Source organism: Peromyscus maniculatus, chromosome 17 (assembly GCF_049852395.1).
Source record: "Peromyscus maniculatus bairdii isolate BWxNUB_F1_BW_parent chromosome 17, HU_Pman_BW_mat_3.1, whole genome shotgun sequence".
NCBI classification, from domain to species: domain Eukaryota; kingdom Metazoa; phylum Chordata; class Mammalia; order Rodentia; family Cricetidae; genus Peromyscus; species Peromyscus maniculatus.
The window spans coordinates 26,121,226-26,124,766 of NC_134868.1; the positions used below are offsets into that span (position 1 = coordinate 26,121,226).

Below are 3,541 nucleotides of genomic sequence, written 5' to 3' on the forward strand. Positions count from 1 at the left end.
TTTTTTTTTTTTTTGGTTTTTCGAGACAGGGTTTCTCTGTGTAGCTTTGTGCCTTTCCTGGAACTCGCTTTGGAGACCAGGCTGGCCGAACTCACAGAGATCCGCCTGGCTCTGCCTCCCGAGTGCTGGGATTAAAGGTGTGCGCCACCACCGCCCAGCTCCTTATACTTCTTAACCAAATGGTGGATACTATTTACTGAATGTTAGAGAGTCCCCAGACAATGCTATCTTCCACCAGGGAAGGTTCATTATTTCCCTGGCTAAACGTTGGTAGTTGACCACTTTTGTTTAATGAGAAAACATGGCTGGACTCTGGGCTACCCTCTTGGCGTAGCTCATCTTACTTTCGGGTCACTTCTCTTCTGTTGACCATGCTCTGGGGCTTTCAGCTGAGGGCTGACGTGCTGACTGGGGTTCGTTTCCCATTTCGTCTTTCATTTCTGTGAGGCGGCCACAAGCTTCACTCGGCTCCTCAGCTGGGGTTTGTGTTCCTCCTTCTTGTGTAGCGGTCTCCAAGGGAAAACCATCCATGAATGAGGTCCTGATACGGTGGCTCTCCAGCAACGTAAAACTGCGGGGCCCTGCTCCGTCTGGGTCGGTCAGAAGCGGCTCTCTCCTCCGGTGAAAGCTGTGTCTTCAGCCCTTTGCTCCTGCTCAGGATGAATTCCTCCTACACACACCCGCAGAAAAGTGGTTACAGGAGCTCAGATCCTTGTTTGAGGTTTCTCTCCTCTGAATTTTATTACCTTTTCTCTTGTTGCTTCAGCAGCGGCTTTTCCCGGCAGACATGTTTGTATTTTCCCTAGCTTTCCTAGGTGTTCCCGGAAGAATATGTGTCTGATACCTAAGCCCATTTCATTTAGAAGCTCCCGGCCAGTTCTAGGGGTCCCCCCTTTCCATCCCCTACCCCTTCTCCTGAGACAGCGTCTCTGAATATATCTATTGGTGGCCTTGAGATCCCTGAATAACCTAGATGGCCTTCGAACTCATGTATGACCCTTCTTGCATCTGCCTCCTGAGTGCTGGGATTATGGGATGTCCTACCCAGCTCATCATATATATTTGATTTTGATTGCTTATTAAATCATGACCTTTTTGAGAGTTCATGTACTCTGTTGTCAGAAATGGAAGGTTATAATGCACATTTTTTCTTGATAGTACCTGTTTCCTATAAAACACGTTTACCAGCCATACACATTTCATTCTGATAGAAATACAGTTTTCAGACATGGAGTGTTAGCCTAATCACCTTTTCAAATTATGTCTTAGATTTCCAAAATAAACTCATGCCTTGAGGTCAGGCCTGGGTGGAGCTCTGAGTGCCTGGCTGGGAAGGCTGGGTCTAAGCACCAGGTTGGCCAGGCTGCAATGGGACCAAGGAGGATGTGAGTGGAGCCACCCAAGACAGCAGAGCAGGTAGTGTAGGTGGTGAGGGCGGTGCAGGTGGGCACAGGCGGTGCAGGTGGGCACAGGCAGTGCAGGAGGTGCAGGTGGGCACAGGCGGTGCAGGTGGCAAGGGCAGTGCAGGTGGGCACAGGCGGTGCAGGTGGGCACAAGCAGTGCAGGTGGGCACAGGTGGTGCAGGTGGGCACAGGTGGTGCAGGTGGGCACAGGTGGTGCAGGAGGTGCAGGTGGGCACAGGCGGTGCATGTGGGCACAGGCGGTGCAGGTGGGCACAGGCGGTGCAGGTGGGCACAGGCGGTACAGGTGGGCACAGGCGGTGCGGGTGGGCACAGGCAGTGCGGGTGGGCACAGGTGGTGCAGGTGGGTTCAGGGTGGTGCAGGTGGGTACAGGTGGTGCAGGCAGTGCAGTGCAGGTGGTACAATTGGTGCAGATGATGTATGCAGTGCAGGTGGTATATGCAATGCAGGTGGTGCATGCAGTGCAGGTGGTATATGCAGTGCAGGTGGTATATGTAGTGCAGGTGGTGCATGCAGTGCAGGTGGTATATGCAGTGCAGGTGGTATATGTAGTGCAGGTGGTGCATGCAGTGCAGGTGGTATCTGCAGTGCAGGTGGTGCATGCAGTACAGGTGGTGCATGCAGTGCAGGTGGTGCATGCAGTGCAGGTGGTATCTGCAGTTCAGGCAGTGCAGGCTATTCATCTGGAGTGTGATGCTTTCCTAGTTTGTCTCATCCATATCTGAGCACAGAAGAGGGGGAGGTGACGGGTCTGTGTATAGGGGAGTTGAGTCACAACACAGGGGGGTGACTCCAAATTTACATCAACTGGAACTGAAGTGCACACAGTTGAGGACAAAGCAGATGCCATTCGGATTTCTCATATGCCTCTGTCATCATCTTGAGGTATTCTAACAAGAGAGAGGATTGAGTAGAAATCTTCCCAGAGCAGCTTCCTGTCTGCAGCCTCCACAGAGGCAGGAGAGTTAGCAGAACTAACAGGTCATCCCACGAGAGTCTCTGGCTGGTATCATTCCCACCCTCATAGAATTATATGGTCCTGCTGTGTTGATGTTCATACACAAGCCATGTACAAGATGATGCATCAAGGCTTTGTAGGATGTGCTTTCTGTTGTTGTTGTTGTTGTTTAAAAGAGGACAAAACCCACAAAGACCAGTCGGGTACTCTACACTTGTTTCTAATCCATACAAACCCCAAAGAGGTCAGAGTATGAGAGAACTGAAATCCCAATCCATATTGTACCTCATTGGGAAAGTATGTCTTGAATACTTGAGCTGCTGGGCATCCTGGGTCAGGAAGACTAGGACATCGTATATAGGAGGACTCAGCCTTACACATCTGGACTTAGTAGCCAAGATCCACAGCGGCTCTGTGCTTGCCTAGCATCTGTACAGTCAGATGTCAGTCACAGGACCTCCTCCTGCAGTGTTTGGAGGACAGTCTGGAGCAAACCCAGCAACATCTGCAAGGGCTTCAATGAGAAAAGGAAGACCGCATGGAAGAGTTGTCTCCCCCGGAGTAAAGCAGAACAGAAATGTGAGCAGAGGAAAATACTTGGTGTCGGGGAATATTATATTAAGGTGTGTTACTTTTGTTTATGTTGCATTTGTTTAACTCTGTGAAACTCTGTTACTGTGCCTGTCTAAAACACCTGATGGTCTAATAAAGAAAAGAACAGCCAATGGCAAGGCAGGAGAAAGGATGTAGGCGGGGCTGGCAGGCAGAGAGAATAAATAGATGGAGAAATCTGGGAGAAAAGAAAGAAGGAATGAGAGAGGAAAGAGGAGGACCAGGGGCCAGTCACCCAGCTACACAGCAAGCCACAGAGTAAGAAATAATAAAAGGTACAGAGAAATAGAGAACAATAAAAGCCCAAAGGCAAAAGATAGATGAGGTAATATAAGTCAAGGAAAGCTGGCTAGAAACAAGCCAAGCTAAGATCGGACATTTATAAGTAAGAATAAGCCTGTGAGTGTGATTTATCTGGGAGCTGGGTGGCAGCCCCCCCCCCAAAAAAGAGCAAAAACAAACAACAACCACCTGACATACAATTTAATCAACAACATCAGCTTTGAAGAAGATAAGGCCGGAGGACTCGAATTACACAACTTCACAACT

At 49.6% G+C, this 3,541-nt stretch overlaps 1 pseudogene; it reads left to right on the forward strand.

The window, feature by feature from the left end:
* The first annotated feature begins 1,838 nt into the window (after positions 1–1,838).
* LOC102906044 (lys-63-specific deubiquitinase BRCC36 pseudogene) lies at positions 1,839–2,945 on the forward strand (annotated as a pseudogene).
* The last annotated feature ends 596 nt before the right edge of the window (positions 2,946–3,541 follow it).